The sequence below is a fragment of the Herpailurus yagouaroundi genome, unplaced genomic scaffold (genome assembly GCF_014898765.1).
Source record: "Herpailurus yagouaroundi ecotype Mexico unplaced genomic scaffold, PumYag 206, whole genome shotgun sequence".
In the NCBI taxonomy this organism is placed as follows: domain Eukaryota; kingdom Metazoa; phylum Chordata; class Mammalia; order Carnivora; family Felidae; genus Herpailurus; species Herpailurus yagouaroundi.
In genome coordinates, this window is record NW_024412437.1 from 5,947,701 (window position 1) to 5,964,233 (window position 16,533).

The 16,533-nt window shown below is 41.3% G+C and overlaps 1 long non-coding RNA gene across 3 annotated transcripts in view; it reads right to left on the minus strand.

Annotated features, from left to right (window-relative positions):
- Nucleotides 1-200: 200 nt before the first annotated feature.
- LOC121015352 (uncharacterized) overlaps nt 201-16,533 on the minus strand; it is a 40,495-nt gene continuing 24,162 nt past the window's right edge. Inside the window, exons 3-5 of one of the 3 annotated variants that reach the window (XR_005783783.1) lie at nt 15,993-16,070; nt 7,285-7,399; nt 201-1,144 (exon numbers count right to left, since the gene is read on the minus strand). This is a non-coding gene — a long non-coding RNA (uncharacterized LOC121015352). Of the gene's footprint in view, nt 1,145-3,953; nt 4,090-7,284; nt 7,400-14,054; nt 14,710-15,992; nt 16,071-16,533 lie in introns of those variants that run through there. The other 2 variants (XR_005783782.1, XR_005783784.1) reach the window with 2 other exon arrangements.

Below are 16,533 nucleotides of genomic sequence, written 5' to 3' on the forward strand. Positions count from 1 at the left end.
TAATAGGAGTAGACAGAATGAATTTAAAAATGAATGAAAGGAAGCGACTTTAAATAATAAAAGTCAAAAGAGAGAAGGCCTTAATACTTCATTTATTTATTTGTTTATTTAGTAAGTAGGCTCCACACCCAGCACACAGCCCAATGTGGGACTTGAACTCATGACCCCGAGATGAAGATCTAAGCTGAGATCAAGAGTCGGATGCTTAACCGACTGAGCCCCCCAGGCACCTGGAGACTTTAATCTTTTAAATAGATGAATTGTCTCACCCCATCCCAAGTGGCTAGAGGAGTTAGGTAGGGGCCAGGAGATGATGGAAGGCATTACCTTCCTCACTGTTGTATCAACAAGTATAATGTACTGCTTGATTTCAGAAAGAAAAAAGCACCATGCTGGTTGCTGTCCACAGAAATTCTGCCAACATCCCGGTGGTTGCTGGTTTATAATTTTATGGGTTTACAGAGGATCAAACACTGTATTATTATGTTTGGCTACTAACTCAGGTCAGCAGTTGAAAAGGAGAAGAAAGGGGAGCTGAGTGGGTTGGAGGGAAGGAGGGAGCATGCGCAAGCTGGTGTATGTAACACAATAGACTTAACTTACTGAGCGTGAAGCAGTCTTAACTGAATCTCAGTGAATTTCCTTTCCACAGAAGATAATTAGTACATATTCAGAGCTCTGTTTTATAAGAATTGAAGATTTGGCAATTATGTACTGCTTTAATTTTGACTGTAGGATAAATTAATGAGTCATTTGCTCCATGTGTATGCTTTTCCAGAGATTTGAAATGGAAGATTTTTATATCAACGAAGACAAAAACAGATGATCAGACTCACCCCAAATCCCAAATCTCTCTCCCTTCAAAAGATATGTATTTACCAAAATGTAATTCGTAGGAATATCAATATTAAATCTCACAGGTATAATTTTAGGCATTTAAAATAACATCCAATAATTATGGAGTGATTACAATACCTAAACAATTTTAAGACCTCAGACAACGTGTATATTTTCTCAGAAAAGGAACTTCAGATTATTAACGTAAGAAATGCTGCACCTTGACTGTAATATCACCTAGTAGGGCCAAGAGGAAATTAGGTTTGACTTCTTTGCCACTGCTTCTTTGCCTTGGATCCACAAGGGGCTAGAAGAAGGGGGGATAAAATAGGGTTGCAATTTTGTTTAATGTGAAACACACTAATTTTTCCTATATCTGTGACCTCTCTCTCCTGTTCCTTTCTCACAGTAACTGTTCGGTGGTGTTCGCTTTACCATTAGCTGGCTCCAAAGGAAATGGGAAAGGATTGTGCACGGACGTTACGAAAGCACCAGACACAATACAGCTGTGTTTATTATTATTAAGATAAGAGTGCATAGAAATCAAGAACTTTTCTTGGTCCATTTATCCATTATATTCTATATTCCATTATTCTCTCATCCAACAGGTATTTAGGGCATAGTTATTTTGTGTTTCGAGGCACTAAGAATGCAGCAGTGAAGAAGTGAAAGCAACACCCTTCCAGGGAGCATACATTCCGGCAGGGAGGTCTCATAAAGAAGAAAGCAAATATGTACGTGCCATAGATAAAATGGAGGAGAGAAATAGAGGGGCTGGCTTGTGCTGGAAAAGCTATGTAGGGCAAGGGAGTCAGAGATGGCCTTTCTGAAGACAACAGTCATCAGATAGGTGAAGGATAAAAAAGGAACCTACTTTGTGAAAATTGAGAAGAAGCACTGATAGCAAGTAGGCCCTCCTCTAACATGTTTTGGGCTCCAGGATGACAGTACAAGTGGCATTCCATATGCCCTCTATCTAGATACTTACAAGTCATAAATTGAGCTAACAAACTGGCAATCTAATATTTTCTGTCCTTCTACCTTGACCAGTAAACTTGCCCAACAACCTGGAGGGCCCTGCTTTGAATTTAGAATTCCTGGCCACCTTGGCGTTCTTCACTGGCATGTGGGCCACATGGGGCCACTTCCTGGGCCCTCCACTGCATGAGCTCATCCATGGGCCCAACTCCCCTTGTCCTCACACCCCTGGCGGCCTCCCCCGATGTGGACCCCAGTCCCCACATCCAAGCTCTGTCCAGGCTACCCCTTGGCACCCTCTAGGGCCTAGAGAGTGCACATCAGTATTTTCAACCAATCTGACTTTACTAAAACTTTTCCAACCCTTTGTTGGGAAAGAGTCCAATAATCCCGAATGTGAAGCTCTCAAGCTGTGGCTAAGATTGAAATGTTTCCAAAACGTCAAAAAGGCCAGTAAACCTAGAATGGAGTAATAAGCAAAAGGCCATTCATAGTGGATGAAGTAGAAACACAGGAGCCAGGGGACTTTCGGCCATGCTGGGTAGTTAATTTTTCCCCAACGTAGTAGAAAGTTGTTAATTTGACCATAATCTTCTTCTATGCTTCACCTGTATCTTACGCTGGCATTTTTATCTGCTACAAAACATGTTCCAAAAATACCCGTGTAGCTTATGGATTTCAAGGAACAGTTTCCTGTCAGGTATCTGGTAGTATCCCTCCCCTCTCCCCACTCCATAAAAATAATAATGATAAAAATCAAAATCAAAATACTCCCACCAAACACCACCTACACGGAGAAAGTAAAACCAGTTCCATTTCATGGGAAGGAAAGCTGGAGCTCACTTTTCTGTAGGAGGGAGAACACGAGACAATTAGGGGCAAGGAGATTGATTAGGATCCTGCATCTTCCAAACGTTGGCCGTGTGATTTTGGATGAGTTAACCTCTCTACCTTTGGTTTCATCTAATAAATCACCGAATAAATAGTGATAATAATAGTATTTACCACATAATATTATTGCAGGAATTTGGAATTTAAATGAGGTCACCCATATAACATTTAATGCACTGAACAGAATGCCCAACACATAATATATGGTCAATAAATGTTTGTTGTAATTAGTACGGCTACTACTAGTATAAGAACAACAACAACGACAACTATGTCCACTGTTACTATTACTTAGGCCTACGGTAAGCAATTGAGAGAACTTAAAATTTGGCTTTTCTGATTTAAAGACTATGGTCATTTCAGGAAAAAAAAAAAGAGGCACATAAGGGGCACCTGGGTGGCTCAGGCAGTTGAGCGTCCGACTTCGGCTCAGGTCATGATCTCGCAGTTCACGGGTTTGAGCCCCGTGTGGGACTCTGTATTGAGAGCTGACAGCCTGGAGCCCCGCTTCGGATTCTGTGTCTCCTTCTCTCTCTGCCCCTCCCCCACTCGCTCGCACTCTCTCTCTCTCAAAAATAAAATATTTAAAGAAAGGCAAACAGAACTTCAACAGCATCGTTATTTGTAGACAACCTCCCTCATCCGCCTTCATAATACGAAAGGAGGTAAAGTGAGGGCATTGACATGTCATAATTTTGTAAAGTTGAAGCTATTTCCTTTCCATACAGTCACGCTCACTGTGAAGCTGGCTTGGAATCCGCAGCTGCAGGGAGCTCTCGAATGTTCACACAAACGGAGTGAGACGGTTTTGAAAATATGAAACAATGAGCTACAAAAACTGATCGTAATTCGGTTTTTGGCTTTTGGCTTTAGGGGTGGAGGGTCAAAGTCTCTCTCTGTTTCTGTCTCTCTCAACTGCTCTCCTTGTCTCTTTTTTCTCTCACTTCTCTGTCTCTGTCTGTCTCTCCCTGAGACACACGCACATTAGACATGCATACACGGTTTTCTCTATATTGTCTTCTTCTCGCTTAGACCCACTTCGGTGCCCTACAACTACTGCAGACAGTGTAGTCGTTATCAATAGTTAACTACCTGTGAGTGAGTCAGACTCGCAATTTCGACACAGGCTTCAGTATCTTGCCCTATGAAACATGGTATGCCATTCATGACAAGTTCAGTGGGCTAGGAAACCATAACAAGGTGGTTTTCAGAATAAAATGTTTTGTTCTCAAACATTGTACCTGGACGTTGCACTGCCTCTAGGCAAACTTAGAGCCATGGCGCGTGGTGGGCACTTTGAGCTCAGGTTGACTGGGGTCACATCCTTGCTTTCCAGAAGGAGTTTCTCCAGGTTTCAATCTCTCCGAACATCAGTTTCCTTTTCTGTGAGGAAGGCTACCATCAATCACTGCTTTGGTGTCTGTTCGTATTTATGATTATCATAATTACATGAAATTAGGGCTGAGAGACTCTGGGAGGCCCAGGCTAATGCATATATAGTACTCAAGAGGCAAATCTTTGACAAAGATCTTTAGAAGCAAGTTGTTAATATAGGTTCCTCAGAAAGAAAAGCCCGAGGCCAGGGCTGTGTGTGGGTCGATTATTTTGAGAAGAAATCTCAAGCAGGAGGGTTGGAGGACTGGAGGAAATACCTCAAGGATGGCAGGGGACACAGTTAATGGGAGCTATCACGCTGGTCTCCACTGAGGAGATAGTTTGATTGCCTGTCCCTGCGGGGCTCCTCTGAAGAACTGGGTTTAATGGGATTTCGAATTATCCATCGGAAAGAAGGAAGATGAGGACTTTTATTGACTCGTTTCCATCCTCCTGAATTTCCATCCTCCAACCCACGGGACAGTAATTCCTCAGAGCCGCCAGGATGCACACAGAGGAGCACCCAAAGGTTCTTGTAATTATTCCACCGCGTGGGTGTCAGAGAGGCCCTGGGGCAGAAAGGGAGAGACGCTCATGGGAGCTGCAGCAAGAGGCTATCAGATCACACGGTTGGCAGCTACCAGCTGTTGCTGTGGCACCATCTTAGCAAAAGATGGGCCAGGAGGACGTGAGGTCCAGCCCAAGGGGACCTCACAAGCACGTCTACGTGCATGTTCCCTCGTGACGGGTTAGTAAGAGCAGTGGGTTAGTAGCTCTCCTTTAGTAGAATTCAAAACAATATAAGAATGTTATCAATTCAGATCATTGTTAGTCGTCTTGGGGAATAAGAAATGGAAGGAAAAATTCTTTTCCCTCTTCTATCTAATGCAGACTTTTTAAAGCTTGGCCCTCCTCCCATTTGGGGTGAGATGTGAGTTCTTTGTTGGAGGAAGGGCTGCTCTGTGTACTGAAGGATGTTTAGCAGTATCTCTAGCCTCTATCCACTGGATTCCAGTAGCACCCCATCCCCTGGTCATCCCCAAGTTGAGACAATAGGAAATGTCTTCAGACATTTCCAGAAACCTCCAGGGGATAGGCAGTTGCCCCCAGTTGAGAACCATTGATCTAACAGAGTTGAGATGTATTTTCTGCTCCCCCTTTCCCTCTACCCCCACACCCCCCAGTCACTGGCCCCCATGAGTTTCTACAACCCGGGCACACAAGCATCCCATACCTATGACTTCCACCCCTATCCTAGTGACCTGTACCGACCAAGATTTTTCTCTGCAGCTCTGTTTACTAGAAGTTGCTATTAAAAGCAACTTGATAGGGCCAATGCAACTGGATGTAATTAAGAGCAGTGAAATAAAAGAATCTTCTGAAAAAAAGTATAAAGGGAGTACTCAAATAGTTTGCTGCAATGAGATATGGTTAAAAATATTTTTTATGTGTTTTTCTCCATGTTAAATGCCCCTCATTTAATAAAGAATGGTTTAAAGAGTACTCCAGAATGTTTCCTTTGGTAAGCATACGCCACACCAACAAATTAGTGAAGATAATATAAGTCTGTCCAGGAACAATTCTTTCTCTGTCAAAAGTTACATCTTTTTTTTTTTTAAATTAACTTTTTTTTTAGAATAATCTTAGACTTACAGGAAAATTATGACTGTAGTATGGATGATTCTTGGATACCACACGCCCAGTCATCCCTATTATTAACATTGGTCACAGTTATTACATTTGTCACAATTAATGAAACAAAACGACACTTTTTTATTAACTAAAGTTTATACTTCATTTAAATGTTTTTTTTTTTTTCCCTTTCTCCTAATGTCCTTTACTGTTCCAGGATCCCATCAGGACACCATATTACATTTAGTCATGTCTCCTCAGGCAACTCTTGACAGGGGTGGTTGGTAACCTTCTTTCTAATCCAGGCCTTCTAAATCGAGGAGCATGGGGTGACCCTTCAGGGCAGAGCATTAAGGTGGCTATGGGTGAGAAATGTTTCGTTCTAGTTGTAGGCAAATAATAATATCAATAATAACCAATCATTGCGTTTTTTTACCATGCATCCCGGCAAGTGCTTTTCATGCATTAATTCATTGAACCTTCTTGAGAACCCTAGAGAGTAGGGACTGGTTACCCCATTTTACAGAAGAATACATTGGGACATGACGCACAGAAGTAACGTTTTCATTGTCCCGTAACTGGTAAGTGGGACTTACTAGTAAGCAACCCCTGGAAACTAAGTCTCTTAGTGAGGTCTGATGCTAGTGGGTTTTTTTTTGTCTTGTCATTTCTTTCTTTCTTTCTTTCTTTCTTTCTTTCTTTCTTTCTTTCTTTCTCTCTCTCTCTCTCTCTTTCTTTCTTTCTTTCTTTCTTTCTTTCTTTCCTGCTTTCTTTCTTTCTGTGTTTATTTATTTTTGAGAAAAAGAGAAACAGAGTATGAGTGGGGAAGGGGCAGAGAGAGAGAGAGAGAGAGAGAGGGAGACACAGAATCCAAAGCAGGCTGCAGGCTCCAAGCTGTCAGCACAGAGCCAAACATGGGGCTCGAACCCACGAACTGTGAGATCATGACCCGAGCCGAAGTCGGATGGTTAATCAGCTGAGCCAACCCAGGTGCCCCACTTGTTGTCATTTGTAACATGTCCCTACCATCACCTTCCTTGATGAAGCCTGTGGCTCTCCATTCCGCCATAGCTTGTAAGCTACTTGGAAACAGAGATCCTTTTTATTCACGTCTCTATCCACAAAGCACTCAGTTCGATGCCTTATGCATTGAAAAGCATTTGCTAAAGGATTATCGAATTGAATTTTTTAATTAAAAAAAAATAACCTAAGTTATTCTGGCCTCCAAGCTTGAACCCAGCAGCTCTGAAAATGAGCAAGAAGAATGCTTCTGGCAGAATAAGAGCTAAAAATACCTTCTCATTAAAGTAGTGCTCAGAAATACCAGTGAGCTCTGGGAAGAGAAATTTCTTCAGGTCCTCTGGCTATATACGGCCCAGGGCTGAGGTCTAACTGTAGGAAACAGTGCCCTGTCCAGGGCGCTGCCCTTGCCCGTGCTGGAAAACGTCAAGGTGTGGTGGAATGCCTTCTGCTCTGGGATTCGGGAGACCGAGGGTCCAGTGCGGATCCTGCCAGACACTAACTCGGTGACCTCCAGAAATCTTAATCTCTCTGGAGCTCCAAACGCCTCACCTGTAAAATGCTGGGGAAGGATCTTGGGCAAACTCTCAGCGTTCCTCCAGCTGTAACATTCTATGACTTTAGGTGCAATTATGTGAGTCCTGGAAGCAGTGTTCATCCACACAGCCTTTTTGGAAAAGGGGGAAGGAAAAAGGAAAAGAAAAACACTTCCATAAAAGTATTTATAGCACCGCCAGTGACTATGAATCACGGCATAATTAATTCTCTTTTATAAAGTTGCCTTGTTCCCTAACTTAGTGCAGTAATTCCCAAGCCCTGTTCAACAGCAGCTCCATTGACAGATATGGCATTTTCCTCGTCACTTTGCACTGAATAAGTTCAAAGCATCCAGACTAATCTCTGAGTTTCTGCCAGTTCTAAGTTTCTGTAACGGCATGATGCTAATCACATGTGACTGACTGACAGACCCAGTTGCCGAAGGATGTCAAGATGAATGTGATCTTTTTTGACTTTCATAAAGCTTCGGATTCATTTCCTCACATCAGTTTTGTCTGTCAAGTTTTAATATTAAGTGCTTTACAATTTAATTATGATTGGCCTAGAAAAATTAGCCATAGGCTGGTTTGAAATAGCTGGGTGCTGATCCTTGTAGTTACTGTAGATAACAAAATTCCCTCTTGTGCAAATGTATTCAGCCCTCCATTTCTTCGATATGATTCTTTCTGGCACCGCTTTCTGATAACTTGGCTTCTTTCTAACACCTTCCAGAACAATATTTCCTCATAAGACATGTCTCTCGAGTCTCACATTCCACTCTAGGATTCTTAAAATGGAGTTTAGGAAGCTGCTTGCAGGTATTCACGCCAGAGGGCTTGGTATCCTGTTGATCTTTAATATTTTGCAGATTCTGTTTTTATTTACTACACATCCACTTCCAACTTGGAGTTGAGAAACCATTGTTTCAGTCTCTTCCCCCTGAATTAGGGAATTGAGGGATTAGTACGAAGCTCACAGTAGCTGATATTATGTTGACAAATTCTACTGAAGGACCAAAGGAGAAAAATGGTATGTCTGTGCAATATAAATGCATGTGTAGTCACTCTTCCAGTTGGGTCTTATGTCATATTTGACTTTTGATGGAACCCATGTGGATAAAAGGTAGCTCACGCATAGGTGAGATTTCCTCTTTGACCTCGAGCAAGGAGGTAACCTATGTGATATTGATTCCCTCACATGTAGAATAAAGTACTTGGACTGGCTGACTTCTGAGGTTTTTAAAAAAACTGTGCAATGAAAAGATCCAGGGAACAATCTGGATCAATCCATTTTATCACTGCCCAAGCTGGTTCATATCTAAAACAATGGATAATTATGGGTCATTTTGAAGTGTGTTTTGTTTTGTTTTGTTTTGTTTTGTTTTGTTTTGCCATAATTTTGAAGGATAAGTCTTTGGTGTATCCTGTCAGGGTAACACTGTCACTGTATAAAAGATGTGGCCACCAGGGTGGTGAATTTATCTGATAGAAATGGCACCATACTTTCATCACTAGAGGTAGTCGTAGAAATTTACATGCCGCACTAAAAGCCTAAACATTTGGGAATCACTCAGAATATGATCAGTCTGCCATAAATGCTCCCAAGAAGGATAGTAGCAAGCCAGACAGGAAGTGTAATTTTTGGCAGAAATAACCACTTTTCTGAAAGCCGGGTCCTCAATATCCACTTGACCCCAAATTGAACAGATTTAAAAATACCCAGGGATTTCCAGCTCTGTCTGTTGTTTCATTGCCTTTAGCCAATACTTAGCCCTCAACACAGCCTTTTAGAGTTGTGTCTTTCAATCATAGTTTCAATTTGTAAGCAGATAGAGATACAGCTACAGAAAATGACTGAGGCACTTTTTCTTGTTTGTTGTCGTTGCTGTTTTGTTGTTCTGTTTCGCTTTTCAGGTTTTTTTGTTTGTTGTTGTTGTTGTTGTTGTTGTTGTTTTTTAAGTAGGTTTCACAGCCAGTGTGGAGCCCAACACGGAGCTTGAACTCACGATCCTGAGAGCAAGACCTGAACTGAGATCGAATCAGATGCTTAATCAATGAGCCACCCAGTCACCCCCTCTTTCTTGTTTAATGATACTCTATTATGTGAGAGAAAGTATCTTTTTTTTCTTTTTACTTTACATCTAATAAAGTACATCTTACACATTTATGAAGAAACTTCGAGGGGCGCCTGGGTGGCTCAGTCGGTTAAGCATCCGACTTCAGTTCGGGTCACGATCTCTCAGTTTGTGAGTTCGAGCCCCACTCTGTGCTGACAGCTCGGAGCCTGGAGCCCGCTTCGGATTCTGTGTCTCCTCCTCTCTCTGCCCCTCCCATCCTCATGCTCTGTCTCTCTCTGTCTCTCAATAATGAATAAACGTTAAAAAAAATTAAAAAAAAAAAAAGGAACTTTGAGACTCCACATAAGACAGCAATTTAAAACTGGCAATCCCCTGAGTTATGTGCAGCCTCACTTGTACCTCAGGTTGGTATGTCCTCATCGGCAGCAGATCTGATTTCATAATGTAGCTCAGAGTATACGATCTTAGAATGTTAGGGGAAGGGGTGAGAGACGCCCAGATATCTACATAGAATTGCAAAGCAGCTGTACTGTCCAGTGAGGCAGCCCAGAGATCCTGAGCCCTGTCACGGTCACTGTATGACCGAAGAGGGCTGCCAGGTCTCAGTACAGCCCAAGCAACTTTCTTTTCAGAGCTAAGTATTTTATTCTTTCCTAGGCTGCTAAATATCAATGGACAGTCATGCTGATTTCTCACCACGTGACTTCTGTCTCATGACATCTTTACCTGCTGAGATGACAAATCTGTCAGGGTGAAGCTACGTGTTCGACATAGCACTTTTTGATTTCTGCTCACTACAGAAATGAACCTCACATAAGACTTGTGGAATAAGAGAAACACTAACTTGAGGTTCGTTTTGCCTAATGGGCTAGCTAATTCCAACTTTTAGTCTTGTGAGGTTGCCCTGATATAGAGGAGTTTTTATCATTATTTACCTAGGGCGTGTTGTTTGGTTCCAGTTGTCTTTCCTGTAACATAGGCGTTGTCTACCTGGAGTTGGAGAAACTAAGAACAATGGCATAGAAAGGAGAACTAGGGGTATGGTTCCTGGTCTCAAAAGACGAAGCAAAAGCTCTGCGAATTTTGAAACTAAACAAGTCAAACCTAACCACCTCTCCCTTTGCAGGGCAGACACACGTGATCGGAAGCAGAATAGGAATTGTTCTTACCTTGTGTGTCACCATCGCTATGAAAATAGAATTTGCTTCCTTTATATCCTGTTGTTCTTTAAAATAAAGTTTTGATACGAGTAGGTCTGTTTCTAACTCTGTTCATGTCACAACACTTGAAATGGTTCTTGCTTTCAGTGAGTTCCCCTTTATCAGCTCAGGGTCTCATTGTGCGGCATTTTCCATAGGAAAACAATTGCTTGTTTGCAATGTAGCAAAATGGCTTCCTTGCAGACACCCAGGACACAAGGTTATAGAACTTCCCATTTTTTAACCGGCAGATGACTGCCCAGCTGAGTGATGAAATCGTGGTAGGAAGAGAATGGCTAAGGGTTTTGTGGTCCAGACTCTCTTGGAGCGATTAAAACCTTCTTTGTATTAAAGATTCTATGAAGAAAAACCATTGAGTGCTCTGTTCTAGGAGAAAGACTGTGACCTTACATAATACGTATCTTTGAATTCTAGGTTGTCCACTGGTAGGCTGTACCAACGTGGACAACTATCTAGTTTTGTAAAGTTTAAATATCTGTCCCAATACTCTCACTCCAGAATTCCTCATTAATTGAAGTTGGCAATAATTATGACATACGTTTGTATGGTGATGTGCCCAGTGAATTTTTATCCATGACATATATTTGTATAGTGACGTAGCCAGACTGGAATTTTTATCTCAGGTAACCGTTGTGTTTGGAATTTATTCAGATTTCTGCCTTTAGTTAGGGATGGTACCTGTTGATCTGAGAGATTCCCTAGAGAGGTGCCTAAGATTCACCCAGGTATCCTTCTACTGTTCTTCACGAGGAAAGCAATTGCATTTTCATGAAACTGGGGTCTGAGCTCTCTGGGGACTTGACCTTTTCATAACCATAGGTGTAATGAAATCCTGAGGGCTGGGTAGAGCTATGTGGAAATGTGTGTGAGAAAAACAAAACATTGCTTTGGCAGCAAAAGGAAGGATTGAGGATTTAGCTTCTCCCTGAAATTCCCATATGGTGAAAGTAGCTAGGTTGGCCCAAGATGGATGGTCTTGATTAACGCTTCATGTCAAGGAAGGCTGAAGTGGCTCTGAATTTGTGCCACGTACAATTCAGGCAGTTTCATGAGAAAGGTGTCTATGACTGAGTGTTGTCCCCAGTGAACTGAGTACCAGCTGATCCTGGTTCATGGTCTAATAGAGCTGGTCTTTATGGATTCTCCAAAAACTGTGCAAAATTCCATTTCTATGTTAAAAAAAAAAAAAAACCATTGTCTTAGTAAAGGAGACTATTACTTATAAATCTTACTGTCTGTCAGAGTGTTCTCAGCTCCTGACCATTTGCAATCAGCTTCTAGCTCATTTGGAGTGGGATGAGAATTTGAGAGGTTTCTTAATTCTGGTGTGGGAAATGGAAAGAATTCAACTCTTGGTGGTCAAAAAAAAAAAAAAAAAAAAAAACCAACCCAAAACAAAACAAAACAAAAAAACTGGGGAATGATTCTTTTCATATCACTGAGAAAAACACTGGCCTGTTCTTTGGCCTTTGGTTTCATAAAGAAGCTTGTTAAGGATCCAAACAACATCAGAGCCTCAATTCCCTTGGCCTCCTGTTTTACTTTATTCTCACTATTTTCAAATGAAAGGAGTTGGTGTTTGAAGGAAGTATCCGTAGATAAAGTGTTCTTTTCTCTCTCTCTCCGAGTTCACCTCTGGCCCCGTTCACTCTCTTGTGTTATCCAGGAGACATAGTTATGCAAGTACCAGATTTTCATATATTTATCAACCAGGAGGACCCCACCAGGCAGAGGCTCTCCCTTAATTCTTCACTGCTGTCCTCCATTTTTTTTTTCTCCAGCATGCTGACATCTTGGTGAAATCTTGACCTACTCCCAGATAAGATGCACAGATGTGGAAGGATAAAAGTCTCTTAGCGTGCATCGTTCATTTGGGGATGGTATTCACTGTTCCCCATATAACACTTATCAGATAGGGATAGCACTCGACACTTCTCACCACGCCTTTGTGTACATTATCTAAGTTGCTTCTTGGACAGCCTTCTGCAGTTGGTGGTATTATGCCCTTCTTATGGATTCATTATTCATTCTCCAAGTAGAATTGAGTTATGCTATGCTAGGTATTGAGGATACAGTTTTAAAGAAGCCATGTTCTTTGCCTTAATGGAGATGACAGGCCCGTGAAGGATAAAGATGAGTAAATGGGTAATGGTATATAGGGAAATAACTGCTAGAATAGGACTGTATGGGAAGGCATACGAGAGAGAATGTTTTGAGACTGTGGTAGAGACCCTGTTGAGGTATACCACTTGGCCATTCCTATATCGGTGCCTGCCGGTCTGTCTTCCACCTGCCAGCACTTTCATCTGTTTAAGGAGGCTTTCTTTGGTCACTCAGGCTATTCATCCCTTGACCAATGACTGGTAAGCATTAGTATGCAAATATCCCAGGTCCTTTGCTCTTCAGATGGGTAATTCTAGGTACATGCTTCCTACTGCTTTCTATACCTTCCCAGCTGGATCAAGCTCCATAACCCACAGTGATAACTGTCTTGATAACACTCTGTTAGTGGCCCCTTGCCCTTGCATTTCACTTTGGCACTTTGTTTTTCCTGGGATCACATTCCAGATAAACTACTTGAAGTCTAAGCCATGTCTCAGAGTCAGCTTCCGGAAGAACCTAAACAAGAGGAAATGATCAATAAAGTATCGTTTAAAGGTAAAGAAAAAATATATATATATGTTTCTATTTAGAATATAGTTTTCATTCTTTAATCTGTTCATTTATTTCATAAAATTTGAGTACCGTTTGCGTACTTGGTGAGAGTTCCTGAATACCTGGGAGGAAGAAAATAGACATAATTTCTGATTTCAAGGGGCCATAGTCTAGTGGAAATAGGTCAATAAAAATAAACATATAGGAAGAATCTTTGAGAACACATATAGAGGATATACAGGAAAACATAGCAGTGGGACTAATTTTGAGAAAAATAAACACTTTGTTTTATCAGTGTGGACACTAATGCAAAGAGAAGAGAAAAAGTGACCCAACCCACCTGGCCAGGATCAGGCAGAGCAAGGACAGTGGTGCAGGTCTCTGTATTCTAATCCAGTATTCTTCCTACCATACCCCTTTGTCTCTTGCTCATTGAAATGACAGGAAAGGGTTAAACTACTTAAATTTTGTGACTATCAGTTATGTCCAGAAAGGTATGTGATCACGTGGTAACCACCAACTAGCTGTTTCAAATGGAGTTTAAGTTAGCTAGAGGAACAAATAGGTTAGAAAATGATTTCTTCCACTTTTTCTTTAACTCCCCTCATGGGCCAAACTCAGCACTCTGAAAAGGTTTTATTCATTTATTTATTTATTCATTCATTCATTCATTCATTATTTTACTTATTTATTTATTTATTCATTTATTTTTGAGAAAGAGAGTGAGCACAAGTTGGGGGGGATGGGCAGAGGGAGAGAGAGAGAGAGAGAGAGAAAGAGAGAGAGAGAGTCAATGCAGAGCCTGATGTGGGGCTCAATCCGACGATCCTGGGATCGTGACCTGAGCCAAAATCAAGAGTCGGACACTCGACCGACTGAGCCATCCAGGCGCCCCAAAACTCAGCACTCTTAACACCGGGCTCTTGAACAAATGTCATTTATGTAGCTGCGATGGGTTGGGAAGGAACAAGTGGCTCCAAATGCTCTTTACATCCTTGTCTTCCACCCCTGATCTCAGAGCAATCTCATCTTATAGTCCAGGCTTTCTCCCTTGAGCTGGATATGATATGTGATGGCAGCAGTGTAAGCAATGTATCCAGGATTGTGGCTTGGCAGCTCTTAATCCCACATCTTCGGTAGCTATTCACAAGGCAGAAGCCAAAAGGTTGATGTGGGTCCTAAATCGTCATCTGAATCATCATGATGCATCTGAAGGTGTCCAAAATGAAGTCCAGGGCTTTTTAGTGTTACTCTCCTCAAAAACAGAGCCTGCTCATATACTCTTCCAGCTCCCTTCATGTTTGCTGCAGCAATATTAGGTGATGGATTTGTCCATAGATCGAATTAATAGAAATAAGTTCTGATTCTTCCTAGTCCAACTGAAGCATTCTGGCAATTGCTTCTGGATATAAGATTGTGACTTTTGCTTTGTTATTAAGGTACCTGCAGCTCATAGAAAGGGACCATGTGCTCTCATTTCATGTTCTCCTAAATTAGAAAAATTTAGTGAATGCTTTATACACCTCCATCCCAACAAATATTCCTTGGATTTCTAGCATTCTTTACATTTATCCCCTCCTCTAGGCCTCTAGCAATTCTGAACTCCATTAACCATAATTATAAATCTCCATTATAACTTGATGTATAGAGCAATTAATATTCACGATCTGTAATCGCTCAAATGAATATTTATTTCAATACTTCAGCTGCAACATCTAAAAATGAAGGTAAATAATTTGACAGGGACCTCAAAAGCCTGGATTATTTTCTTTCAACTGGGAAGTATATGACTTCTTAAAATATCTCAGGCTCTTTTTTCATAGAACTTATATGAATGCCCCTATTGATTTTTTCATGAGACTGGAAAGGGAAAAGATTTGGATTACAAAATTCTTGGCTATTTTTAGAAAGCATTTAACAATCAAAAGAGGTACTGAGAGATTTTTTTAACAGAATGCTATGATGTTGTGAATGTGATCCCTAGTTAGTAACTAAGGTGTTCGTGTTAAAGTGCTGATCATCATCCAAGTAACATCGTTGTCATCGTCATTGTTGTTGTCTAAGGAAAATAATATTTACTAGTTCTGGTCAGAGTTCTTAGTTAAAACAGAAATGAACAAACCAATTCTGGCTAATTTAAGGAGAAAATTATAGTTCAGTGGATCTGTAATATCTCTCAGGTTCAAGCTGGAGAACCAGGCTGAAGCAGAAGTCAAGGAAGGAAAAGTTCCTCCAAGATGTCCTTCCTGGACTTCAGGATATCACTGTTCACCAACTGACCTTTGTTATTGCTGCCATTGGTGCTTAACCCCTGGACATTGGCTAGTGCTTTGCTGAACTGCACTGTATCTGGACATTCACTGCTCTGCCGTTGGAATCCCCATATTACACTGAAAATTTTCTGACTTCCTACCTGCACTTCCTTCTGTTTTCCACTGAAGGTTCAAATGCAGGTCACAGACTGTGATTGGCTGAGCTAGGTAATATCTCCAGAGCTTAGCTTCCAAGAGACAAAGACAGGTTAGATTTGATGCTCCTTTTGTTTGATTGTCAAAAGTAGAATTCCCTCTCTCACCCATCATTTGGGTGACCATCATCCTGGTTGCTGGAATAGTCGTGATTTAAGCCTGTCTTTCAGATGTAATGATTAATAGTGTTCCCCTCATTCTAAAATGTATCCAGATTTGGATGATGTTATGCAATGCGTGTTTGAGTGTCCCCCCACCCCCATCCCCCACCTAAATTAATATGTTGAAATCTTAATCACCAACCTGATGGAATTGGGAGGCAGGGCCTTTGGGAGGTGATTAGGTCACGAGAGTAGAGTCCTCATGAAAGAGAATAGTGACCTTATATAAGAAAAAAAAAAAAAAGAAAGAAAGAAAGACCTGTGAGACATCTTTTGTTTTCTTCCCCTATGTGAGAAGATAGCCCTTTATGAACCAGGACATGGATTCTTACTAGACACTGAATATGCCAGCGCCTTGATCTTGGACTTCCCAGCCTCCAGAACTGTGAGAAATTAACATTTGTTGTTTAAGCCACCCAGTCTATGGTATGTTGGGGATAACATCCCAAATGGACCAAGTCAGATGAAAAACGGCATGCTTGATCTACTTATTCTAGGATTTCCCCCCTGTTAAAGGGCGATTAGATACTAAGAAATCAGATTTTATACTCCTTGTGACTCACTGAGATAAGGAGTGCAACCAAGGTGCCTCTCCCCTTTTTGTCACAAAGAAATGGGGATGGAGACATATTTTTCAGTATCACTATCTTTCAAGGTACTTTCAAGTTTAATCCCTTTGAGAA